The sequence below is a fragment of the Octopus sinensis genome, unplaced genomic scaffold (assembly GCF_006345805.1).
Source record: "Octopus sinensis unplaced genomic scaffold, ASM634580v1 Contig11541, whole genome shotgun sequence".
Classification (NCBI taxonomy): domain Eukaryota; kingdom Metazoa; phylum Mollusca; class Cephalopoda; order Octopoda; family Octopodidae; genus Octopus; species Octopus sinensis.
Window position 1 is genome coordinate 22273 of NW_021832381.1, and position 12254 is coordinate 34526.

A 12254-nucleotide genomic window follows, 5' to 3' on the forward strand; every position below is an offset into this window, starting at 1 on the left:
AACGAGGAGGGTGGGGTTTATTCTCACGTTGAGATTGTCCGTGATCCTAAAGTAGTGGAATATTACGTAAGAATACGAAAGAACAAACAACCTGAGGATATGTAAGCTACAAATTTTCAAAAATAGAGCTAAATTTGTGGGTTTAGTAGACGAAGAAAGAGACAAGATGCGCAGAGTCCGTCGACGGCTTCAGGAACAGTTGCGCAGAATCAATCGTAATCAGCAAAAAAACATTGAAAAACAAAATCAGAGTGGCACACACGGCGTACTTGACAAAACCAGAAAGTCAAAAGTTGGGGCAATTAAGGTATTTTTCATTTCAAGTATTTCTAGACTCGGTGTGGTGCATGTGGAGAAATTGGACATATGAGGACTAACAAGGAGTGCCCCTTCTATAATGGAGAGGACAGTATTCCGGCTACAGTCAAAAATCGTGTCAACGATCCTCTGCCTATAAAGGAATCGATCAAAGTTGAAGGAACAAAGATAGCAATCCCTAAGTCAATAGTTGATGGACACAAGTTAACAAACTTAATTAAAAGTTTTTTTAGAAATATGAAAATTAGAAAAGCAAAGACAACAGAGAAACCCCGTGATCAAACCTCTACAACATCAAGTAAACGGGGAAGTTATACAGACATCCAAGATCTTTTCCAAGTTTAATTTTAATTTGATTGGTAGCCAAATGCCAAGAGGTATCAACGTTGCCACCGAGATCCACTTTTATCAATGAGTATTATATTTGAAGCAATTGTGAACGACGTTAGGGAATCACACTGCGTATACATTGCTCATATTTTATGTAGTCTATTCCTTTTCGAGCTCCTGTGTCGTTAAAGGAAGCTCCGAACTATTATCAAGTCATCGACACCCCTATGGACCTGCAGACTATTCGTGAAGTAATTGAATTTATATTATTTAATTTAGAATATTCGTGCAAAGAAGTACCAGTCAAGAGAACAATTTATATTGGATATATCACAGATTGTTAAAAATTCAGAGAAATATAACGGTCTGTGACAAGTGTTCTATTGTAGGCTTTCAACATCCAATCACTTCGGCGGGTCGAACGATGGCTTCCCTCTTTTTCGAGAAGATTGCTAAAGTAAAAAGCTGTCGAGAATTGATTTCATTTTAGAAAGAGGCCAAGATAATAAAATTTGAAAAATCCGTAAATCCCCTTCTCGACGAAGACGAGCGTGTGGGGTTCGCATTTATTTTGGAGAAATTGGTGGAGGAGATGAAGAGCGTTACTGGGGTTTCTAGCATTGTATTGAGCACTAGTCATACCCATTTCACGTTCCTGTCAACAAGAAGAAAGTGCCGGATTACTATGACATAATTTTAAATCCAATGGATTTGTCTACAATTGTTAAAGTCGTGTTCTTGTTTAATTGTTATCAGAAAGCCAAATCTTTCAGCTATCAAGATTTATCTGATTTTATGAAAGATGTAAAGCAGTTATACACGAATTGTTGCATTTACAACGGAACTGATCATCCTTTAACCAAGATTGCTAGAGATATCACATATACTTGCAATTTCGCGATTGCCGCTAAATGGGATCAATTGAAGGCATTTTACTCAAAAACTGACGGTGAGCCGCCGTCGATATGTCTCCCCTCGACCGAGGTCAGTCTTTCTGTTGGCACTGATGTATGGCATCGAGATTATAGTTTAGAATCTTATAAATCCTAATCCTGGTTCAATAACGGACGTCCTTACGTCTTCCCAGCAATCTCCTGTGAGTTCTTTCTTTAATATATCTGATAGATAATAAGCACTGAAGAGAAGAAAGATTCTGATCTGGAAAACGATCTTGAATTGAGCAGTGCAACTTCTAATTCGGAATGAGATTTATTTTTGATTTACCACATCAATTAATCCGAGGCTTCACAAACTATTATATAAATGTTTTTTGTAATATTATTTGTCCTTTTTATTTTAATCATATTTTAAAAATTAGCGGGCATATTCGGTAATTTTTTGTGGTGTTGTCATACATTTATGGCCAACACTAGGACTATTGTCCTAAACAAAAAGTACAGTTATAAAAGTATTATATAATTTTTTAATTAAAGACAAGATTGATTTCATTCATATAAGTGCTCCACATCTTCGTATCATTTTCATATTTCCTCTAAACTTTGTTTGTTTCATCGAAATCATTCCTTATGCTACTTTTAATTTGTTCGCTCCTTATTACAATCGACATACTCATGAAAGTTTAATACATTGTAAATCAAATTTCTTTTTCTGCTGCCTAAAGTCTTTGATATATTTTCAGAATAGAATCACAAATTTTAACTCACTCAAAACTAAACATATCTCCAAAACTCAAAACCTAAATTCTATAAAGAGGTCATTATCAAAAACCAGAATTAAATATTATTCTCGATTAAGAAAAGTTGTTTATCACCAGAAGCACAAAATTAAAACTCCAGAAAAACAAGTAAATAATCACAGAGGAATTAGATCAGATTTTGCCATTAATTCACAAAATAGTCCCACAATTCTCTATAAATCAAATATTTGTATTAATGAAGCATTAAGTCCTGCAATCAGACGGAATTCAGGCATAATTGAAAGAAATCCAAACATTAATTTCAATAAGCAAATTCAAGTTAAAGCACAGTGCAACTTGAATTTGGCAGAAGAATGTGAGAATATCAAATTAAACAACAATTCTCTTCAATCGCGTTCTCAGGAAAAGATTTTTGGAGGTGAAAACAATCATGCTATTGATTCATCACTTTGGGATGACGAATCTGAACTTTTTGTGACGGAAAATGGTGATCCTGTGGTTACAAGTAAAAAAAGGAAAGGCAATTTTGAATCTCTTGGATTTTCTACGGCCTCTGGACGAAAGGTGTGTATTTCCGAAGAATCCCTTTCATTTGTTCGAAATTTGTTGAAGGATGTCTTAGAAGAGCAGAATCAAGCTGTCACGGAAGATAAAACAATAATTGGGGTGGCAGATCAGTTATTTGATTGCTTTGAAGATTCTAACTTCAAACAGGATGATTCGAAGGCTGTTTTTGAACAAGAACAAAGATTGGAAGATAAAGTTGACGATTCTTGTTCTCATGCTGATAAAACTCTTTGGAAAATTGGCATTTCTGTACCTTTGGTAGCTAAAACCGCTTAATTTAGAAAAACTTTACTGGTCGGTATTTTTACGACAAAACGGAGGGTTTTTTGCTGGTGATCCCCAAATCGGTCAGGAAAATTCCGATTGTTATAAACAAGTCCGAACTTGCAGTGGTTTATCCAACTTCTGAAGGAAATGTAGGCATTGAAGAAATACATCGGTTTATATGCCTTTGTTGACATAGATCGCTGGTGTCAATTCCGGGAATTGAACCTGAAAAACTTGACGGCTTATTCATGAAAAGACATTTTCGACATGTAACTTCTAAAGAACGTTTCCACGATTCGAGAAACAGTCGGTTTTTAATTAAGTTGGTTCATTTTCAGAGTCAGACTAGTGGTTGATATTTTCATTCAACTCTATGTCAGATATCAGAGAGAAGTTTTATATAAGAGAAAGTAGTTCTTGGCTGTCAATTTTTAGATCTGTTTTGAGTCTTGGATCTGTTTTGAGAATTCCACGCGAGGGTGTAATTGTGCTTATTTTATGTTCTATTTTGTGTTACGCCGAAGATGTTTGTCATACATTTATTAATTACAGCGACCTCTTTTGGTGGAAGTGAGTGATGGTTGGAATAGTGTGAAGGCCGAATTGGACGACAGTTTAGGTTTGGCTGTCTTGCATGGTCAGTTCACTGTGGGAAATAAATTTATTTGCTGTTTTTGCGAGTTTAAGAAGGTAGTAAACTTACATTTGGTTATATAGGTTGCTGGTGATGGCATAACATTGTTTCTATCGTACAATTGTACTAAATCATGTTCCCCTGATACTAAATTGGGGTTTCAGCACTTAGAAGGTCCATTTCCAGTCCAATTTGGTTGTCTGAGAAAAGGAAAATTTGGTTGTATCAAAGCAAACGTGTTAAGGAAAACACAGAGAGATTTGCAAGAATTGTTTCTTCTTGCAGAAATTGGAAATTGCAACTCAAAACTAGGTATCGTACATATTTGTGATTTAATGTAGTTGCACGAACGAACTTGAATAGATTTGATTTGGCTGAAGGTTCGAATGTTCGATTTATGTACGGAGAGGTAGTCTCTTATGAAGAAGGATTCGAACTGAGATTTAACTCAAACACAAAACTCGATATTTTAAGTAGAGAGGATCTTCCTTGTCGGAATCCAATTTCGATTGATCAGTTTCCTACTTTTTGTCGCCCTGGTGAGGAGTTTGACGGCGTTTATTTGGTCGTCGCGAAAGATAATGCTTCGATTCAAATCACCGACGAGTCTAAATTGAGGACTAAATTGTCATTCCATCCACGTGCTGTTAGTTTGATTTTATTTATTTTAGATCGGCGTTTTTGATAGGCAGATTGTAATCGGACATGTTCTATTTTTTCTAAACCTCCAATGGAATTCAAAGCGGGAAATTTTGATTACTGAATTTACTAACATAAGCACTACATGCCCACCTATTGATTCTTTCAGAACTATGGCAGAAAATATTTTTTCGAAATTAAACATTTCTCCTCTTGCTCTTGAATTTGAACAGATAAATGATTATTCAGTTGTTCACAAACGTCGGAGACGTAGTCATTTTGGCTTTGTCAACAAACGCACTGATAATTGTGTTTTTAATTTGAGAAAAACCGTCGAAAGAAGGAGTTCTATTTAGTCCGTTATATGTATTAGTTTTGTTTACCAATACAAAATTTTGTTTTTTAATTCGGAAGTGAACTAAGAAAATTGTTTTAAATTTAATAGGTGAATAATACAAACTAGCGAACTGCAGAGAGGATAGTATAGCTTCATTTCTTATTACCGCAAGGCTAAGGCGATTCGAACTTTCCTTTTCTTTGTTCAGATTAATGATTAAATCAGTTTTTAACTATTCAACGCGTTGGCGACAGAACATGGATTAAACGTGAACAAGATGACGTGCGACAGGAATTAACGCAAAAGCGTCCTAAGGATAGTTAAGTAAGCCATATTCAGCCGATTTCGGTTATTGTTAGTTTTATTGATAAAATTACTCCACGAGTCCCTGTCCTTAACCAGCTCTTCAATCTCCAAAAAACGATGTCCGGCTATTTTAATGACTTTTGATGATCAACTTAATTTTCGTCTTCCTTGTTTCTTCTTTCCGGTAAACGGAGATGGCAAGATTTTCTTTTCTATACCATCACGCAGAAGCACGAGTTTCAAGTATGATAATTGTTGTTTCCATATATTTGCCAATATGAAAATCGTGACTTCAAACTTTTCCAAACTTTTTGTCGCGACTGAAAGTTTTTTAAAATGTAATTAATGACATAAGAGACGGCAATAACACCTTTGAAAAAATCAGATGCAATATTCTAACTTCGATGGTTTTATCACGGTGGTAGTAGTTTTTTCTAAGTCTGAAGAAGAGGGGATGAGTTTGTGCTGATGATTCATTCCAGCACCTACATTATCTATAGTTTTCTTACATACAGTGAGTTCTAAAAGTTATGAGATGTCGATGTGGGTCATTTTCTTGTGGAGATGTCTAAATGTTACTATTCACGTAACAACAAAAAAGCCCCCCAATTTCTTCCTCATCAGTGAATTGGTCATCTGATTCGCTCTTGGCAGCTATTGCGCGGGCACAAAGTCCTACCCGTTGCATCTGCTCTCGGTGACATTAAATCAAATCCAAGACCAAAGGATCATGGACATTTCCTTACCATCACGCAATTGAACACAAAACTTTCCTTTTTCATGTCAACAAATCAGATTAGCTTGGGCTTATACAGGAGAAGAGGCCAACCCCCCTCATTGACTCTCCCAAATTCAGATATATTTGACTGTTCGAGCTGATTGACTTTGTGGCAGTGATGTAGCGGTGTCCTCACTTTTGTCAAAAACTTAATTCCGTTCACGGACTCAACAGCTGCTATTTGTCTCTAGTATACCAAAACATGCACATTGAACTTACATAAGTCATAGTGGATATTAACGCCTCTCATTACACACTGATGAACATATACATCTCTTTTTCCTCCTGCTGCAAAATTGGTTATCGTCTCAACCTATCCAGATTGCTAGCAATAAAAACCCCATTCTTTGTGGTGATCTCAATTTAAAGAACCTACTATGTCTCTCTAACCAACCTTAGGATCAAAGAGGCGATCAAGGAATTTCTTGATCTAAAGGACCTAGTCATAATGAACGATCCTCGGTACTATACACGAAACGGGAGTTGCCCTGGTGACCCAACCACCTCTCCCAACCTTACCTTGCGCTGCCCATAAATTTTTGTTAGGACTTTTTGGAAGATCGTTTAATATTTCCCACCTGATCACAACCCTATTTTGATTGAAATCGAATTAATATCAGCACGTGATATAAAAAAGACAATTACAGGCATGGCCTATCCTCTTCTATTGATCTATTCTTTTCTTCCATTTGCAAAATCACAGAATAGTTTTCATCTAACATTAACTCAATTTATCGCAGACGGATTTAACAATTTTAAAATTCCCTAAATAACTACAGTGGGCGCAAAAAACTGGTTTTCTAAATTCTCGATTTTTTTATATTGTATGATACGTCAATTTTTTAAAATTTGTAATTCTCGTAAACTCTATGCCTTTTTTAATTAGTTTTTATCTTGGCACACTCTTGAATAAATTTCTTTATCCCTCAGATAATTGCCGATTTGAAAAAAATTTTCCTGTCAAAGAATTGAGATCCGTTTACGGGTCAGAAGCAGATTTTTCCTGATTTTCCGAAACAAGCGTAATAATGTATTCAAATCTTCATTATTAAGAGTTTACTTTACGAGAATTACAAATTTTAAAAAATTGACATATCATACAATATAAAAAATTTGAGAAATTAGAAAACCAATTTTTTTGCGTCCACTGTATACTTGTTTCGGTCGATCTTACTAAAGCTTTTGGTCGCACTTCGAAACTCGTTCTGAGTAATAAAATTGATATGACCGATATTCAACAACTCTGAAACATTGGATAACAATTTTTTATCAGCTCGCATGAGCCAAACAAAGGTCAAAGAATAGGGGTCCCGCTCGTCTACAGGCGAGTTGTCGCTCAACGGATCAGATTATGCAGTCTTTATTTGCTTTTACTGGTAATTATGAAATTATTTTACGATAAGGAGAAAATGAATACGAAGAGGTAAATTTTATGTATCAAGAAAGCGAAGAAGTGAATAGAATGCAAGAAGACGTACGTGGGTGAATAATATGAACTTTTATCCAAAAAAAGACATAAAAAACACTAATATGGTATAATTGGAGTAAGGTATATCTATTTAGTTATTTTTTATTTATTTTTATAAATTTTTAAAAAGTGACTCACGTCCGACGTGACGCACGTCTGGACTGTGACATGTTGTTATCAAGGAAAGTTATATTTTCTTCAAAACCGTCGTCCTCTTGGGACATCATTCCATGTTTATAATCGATGCACATACTTTCAAGAGTCTTCTTCATGATAATAGTTTGGATGTATGCTCTTACAGGGTACTCAATTTTCAGACCATTCTGGTATTGTTTGTAGTATTTACTGACAATGGCATCCCACGTTAATACTATGGGTACTATATTCACTTTTGCTTTGTGGATTAAAGCCAATTCACTTGCTAAGAGATCATACTTGTGGGATTTTTCGATTTCGACTTTTTTAAGAATTTGCTGCAAAGTTATTCCAATTTCGATTAGTGTAATCGTATTCTTAATTTTATCCCACACGAAAGTGTCGGGCTTGTTGTTATGAACGTGTAATGACGTTAAAAGTATTCTGTCATAAGGAATGGGATAAAATTTCCACGAGCGAATGCTTTAAATTAATAGAAACGTACAAAAAAATTAGAGGCAGTAATCGTTGCGAAAGGTCATGCAATAAAATATTAATGACATACCGTATTAACACTTGTTGCACATTAAATAACACTAATAAATTTAAAAATGGTCATTTCCTAGCCACTTATTAACATTTTAAAAATTTAAAATCATTTTCCATATCTTCTTAAATCAGTCCTGTATGAGATGTCTTATTCTAGATGAATCCTAGTTTCAATCCTTTAAAAGATTGGAGTAAGCTGAAGCTAGCTTGCCCAGAACACTGGTTAAATTCAGGGCATAGGCAGTTAGTTTTAAATATTATTCACAAAGATTAACATTCAAAAACGGTTTTAATCCCAAAATAAGTGTCAGTTTATAAAATAAAAAAGCCGATTTAATACTCGAATAAACATTAAGAACAAATTCATGTTAAATCATCCCAAGCATACGATCAATGCAATTAGAAAATTGATCCCGAGTAGATCCTTCTTGAAAACGTGCACAAAAAACAGTATCAAGTAAAGGATATCTGTCAGGCTCAAGGGACCGAAAAGTAAAAGCATTATGATCCTTTTTAGATCCATTCCAATTTCGCGTAATAGGAAAAAGGAGTATTTTCTCGTCCTACAGAACAATAATCAAATTATTAACACGTTTTTGCTGAGCTTCAAAAAAGAGCGACCCGATTCCGTATAAATTGACATGTCTCCGTTACCCAAAGACTTATAGCTTGATGTCGCCTGTTCGAAAAAATAAATTTTTCCAGGAGAAGAGAACACCACATTTACACTTGAAGACATTCCACCAAATGATGGCTGAAATGTCGACTGGTTTACTTGAAAAGATGATTTTGGAGCATCCAACAACTCATTGAACGTTTTCAAAGATTGAGGAAGTGACTCCCCTCCAAATATACTGGACTCTGATTTGGCAAATGAAGAAAACGATGAAATCATCCCTTGTCCAAAGGAGTCAGATTCTTTAGGCTTAGACGACATCCACGACATGTCCGATTTATTAAAAAAACTAGCTTGAGTAGCATTTCCAGATTTGGTTTCGCCTGGCTGCAAAAACGAAAAATTCGTAGAAACAGGAACAGATGGAGTACTTGTATTACCCCAGATGGATCCCTGCGTACTCTTTGCAAAAAAATTATTTCCAGACTTTTCAAAAGTAGAGGACTCGTTTTTATTAGCATCCTGACTCGTACACCACCAATTCGAACTCTCTTTTATGGGAGTATTCCCCCAAAATGACCCCTGAGTACTACTCTCTTGACGGGGCCCCGATAAGTTTGTCCCTGATATGGGAGTGTTCCCCCAAAATGACCCCTGAGTATTACTCTCTTTATGGGCCCCCGACAAGGATGTCTCTGATATGGGTGTGTTCCCCCAAAATGATCCTGCTGTACTACTCTCTTGACGGGCCCCAGGGGAGGATGTCGCAGATATGGGAGTGTTCCCCCAAAATGATCCTCCTGCACTACTCTCTTGACGGAACCCCGACAAGGATCTCTCTGACATGGGAGTGTTCCCCCAAAAAGATCCTGGTGCACTACTCACTTGATGTACCCCCGATAAAGATGTTTCTGATGTGGGAGTGTTTCCGTGATGCGATGAGTCGAAAATACTTCTTTCAGAAAATCCAGTTGAGACTACAGGAGACTTTCCAAATATAGACGGAATAGCTGGTGAAGCAGGAGAATCTTCCATTTTCACCGAAATAGGAATTTGAGTAGCCAGGGAAGTGAAAGTACTGATATCCGATGTATTCTTATTGGTAATTGGAATTCCCGTTATGCTCGGAACAGGTTTCTCAAAAAACGGATTCGTATTTGTGTCGAGAATTGTTTCTGCTGATTTTGGAAAAATGCCAAAATTGGTATTTACAGTAGGATATGCCGATTCCGTTAAGAACGGCGACGAGAAAACAGTATTTTCCTTTTTTGGTGTCAAAGTTTCTTTATTCACGGAAGGATTAACTTCCGCGAAGAAACCTTTTGCCGAACTAGTTTGAATATTCTCTTTAAAGTAAGAAAAAAGAATCAACTTGTAATATCTGTGAATTCGGTCGTCTTTATGACAACACTGTTCTCCATTTTAAAAAATTGTGGTTCAACATTAGCAAAAAGCGATTCCGCGTTCTTTACAAGACCAGTACTAACAAAAAATTAAAAAGTAATTCGCGTACAGAGACTTCAAATAATTTCCATAAAAATTCAAAGAGTCGTCATTTATCTTCCCAATGTCGCTTCTCTTATCCTTTACTACAAACTGAGACTTTTGAATTTACCTAAAATCGGCAACTCAGGAAAGAACACTTCATTTGAATTCTCCTCGGATTCCAAATGCTGTTTGTTCATTTTAAATAAAAAACCTTGCTAACTTCCAACTTCAAATCTTGGATCCAAGATGGGACCTCAACTTTATGTTGAATTGGCATCTCATTAGATTTATTGGTTTGATTTGAATCCACTTGAGTTGATTTATCCTGGTTTTGAGACTTTTATAAGTTTGTTTTTTTACTTTTTTAGAATAATTCGAGTAACGATCGAAGAGCACAGTTGCTTTAGCTTTTAAACTATGACTGTCGTTATTTGTTGAATTATTTTGTGTTATTTCTTTTTTGATTTCAATTGGCTGTAGTTGCTTGTTGGATATCTCTTGAATTTTTTCAAATATTTTCTGTTGAGTTTTATAGTGTGTAAATATTCTTTTAATTTTTAATATAATGAATACTTATTTATTGTGCATTCTGAGCATTGCTTTATTTCATTGTATATTCTTTCATTTTCAATCTGTAAACTTTCTAAAGTTACCAACATCAGAAGAGTTGTACAAAGTTGTAGTTTATAATTTATTTCGTTTTTAAATTAATATATTAATTAACTATCGATAATTAAAAATTCAGATATTAATCAATTAAACTTCTCCTTCTGGTCGCTACATCCTGTATTCGCAAAGTGATTCAGGTAAGCAAGCCCGCCTTTTTTCCTTCAAGGTACTGACAGACACTGGGAATGTTTAAGACACACTTATTTGGTGACAAATCTCGTTTATTCATTCATTTTTCCAGTTCTTTCCCACGGTTTAACTCTGTTTTTATAAGAAAAAATCATGCTCTCAAGGGTTTTCTTTATAGTGAGTGATTGAATGTATGCGTGCCTTCTCTCACTGATGTTAAGCGAACGTGCATATTGTAGAAATCTTTGAGTAACCAGCATATCCCATGTTAATACACTGGGTACTATTCTCACTCTCGCATGATAGATTAATTCCAGCTCTTTGGATAGGAGGTCATATTTCCTCATTTTTTCGATTTCCACTTGCCGTAAGTTTTGGGAAGATGTTATCTCAACTTCTACCAACAAAATTTGATTCATTATCTTGTCGAAAACAAACAAATCGGATGAGGAGAATCGAGGAGGTCCAATTAAGAGCAGACAGATTAACCGAACGTTAGTTTATGGTAACAAAAATTCCTGGCCGACTCCTCTGGAGGATCTGATTAAGCAGAACTCCAGACGCCACGAGTTTCCTAGCGTCGTAACAGGCATACAACAACAAAAAAGAAAACTTATAAGATAATGACTCATAATTCGAAATTAATTAGAAAAATTAATTTTGTTGTTCTCTTTTAAGTTCTTTTTTTGTGGCTGGCGCAAGCAAAACCTTAATCATCTACAGGCGTTTGGTTAGTTGTTAAAGTTCCTATTCACAATGTTATTAGAAAATCCTGAGAGTTTCTCTGCAAGTTCTGATAGGCTATGCTTTACCTGCTAAAGTTTAGCAGCTCGAAGCGGATGTTGTTAGATCGCAGAGATCGATTATTTTGCGACGAACTCTGCTTGTCCAGTACGATTTTTATTTAATTTTCCGTCTTAGTCATAAAACAGGTTTCCCTAATTGATTTCCCTAACTGTTTTCAGTGATTCGACCTCCTTTTATGTAGTCAATTATTATAGTGCTGTTTTTATAAATTTTATTTCCCTCTGTACTAGCTTTTGTTAGTGTTTAAGCTTGTTGTGGATCCAAGGTATTTTTAAATTCGATCTTCATTTCCTTCAGTAATTTCGGGAAATCAGCACAGCTGGATAATTTACTGGCGGATAAGTTTTTGTTCTCGTAGGTGTTTGTTTTCTTCTACAGTTTCAAGTCACTCTCCCTGAAAATGTTAGTTTGAAAATATCTTTTAAAAAATCGTGTTTATATATAAAAAATTATAATATAATTTTTAAATCACAAATTTTCTAGGCCAGCGAACTCGAAAAATCTTGATATTGCCAATAATATCAGCCGTGACAAACACTTCACCAAAGTTATTTATCGCC